This window comes from Mesitornis unicolor, unplaced genomic scaffold (genome assembly GCF_000695765.1).
Source record: "Mesitornis unicolor isolate BGI_N332 unplaced genomic scaffold, ASM69576v1 scaffold29082, whole genome shotgun sequence".
Lineage (NCBI taxonomy): Eukaryota > Metazoa > Chordata > Aves > Mesitornithiformes > Mesitornithidae > Mesitornis > Mesitornis unicolor.
In genome coordinates this window covers 6,535-6,875 of record NW_010168977.1, presented here as the reverse complement: position 1 = coordinate 6,875, position 341 = coordinate 6,535, and positions in this window count along the sequence as shown.

Sequence of the window (341 nt, the reverse complement as noted above, 5' to 3'; positions counted from 1 at the left end):
GGTGGCGACGGAGGCTGAGGTGCAGAGGGAGAGCTTGGCTGGTGGCTTGGGTCTTGCTGTGGGTACAGCCAACAAGAGGAACTGGCCAAGGGTGAGGGCTTGGTTGTGAGGCGCTGGGGAGGGACCTGGAAGGAGTCGTTTTTTCCCTGCTGGAGGAGGGAGAAGCGTAAAGGCGCTTCTGGAAGACAGGGAAGAGTGGAGTGCTGGAGTGCCGCGGCCTGACCTCAGGGCCCCGGGGGAGGTAGAGGGCCTTTTCCTCCGCTGTACCCGAGGAGCTGCACCTGGAGGTGCCCTTTGATCCGGCGGGGTTGAGCAGGACGCTCAGTAATGCCAGCCAAAAT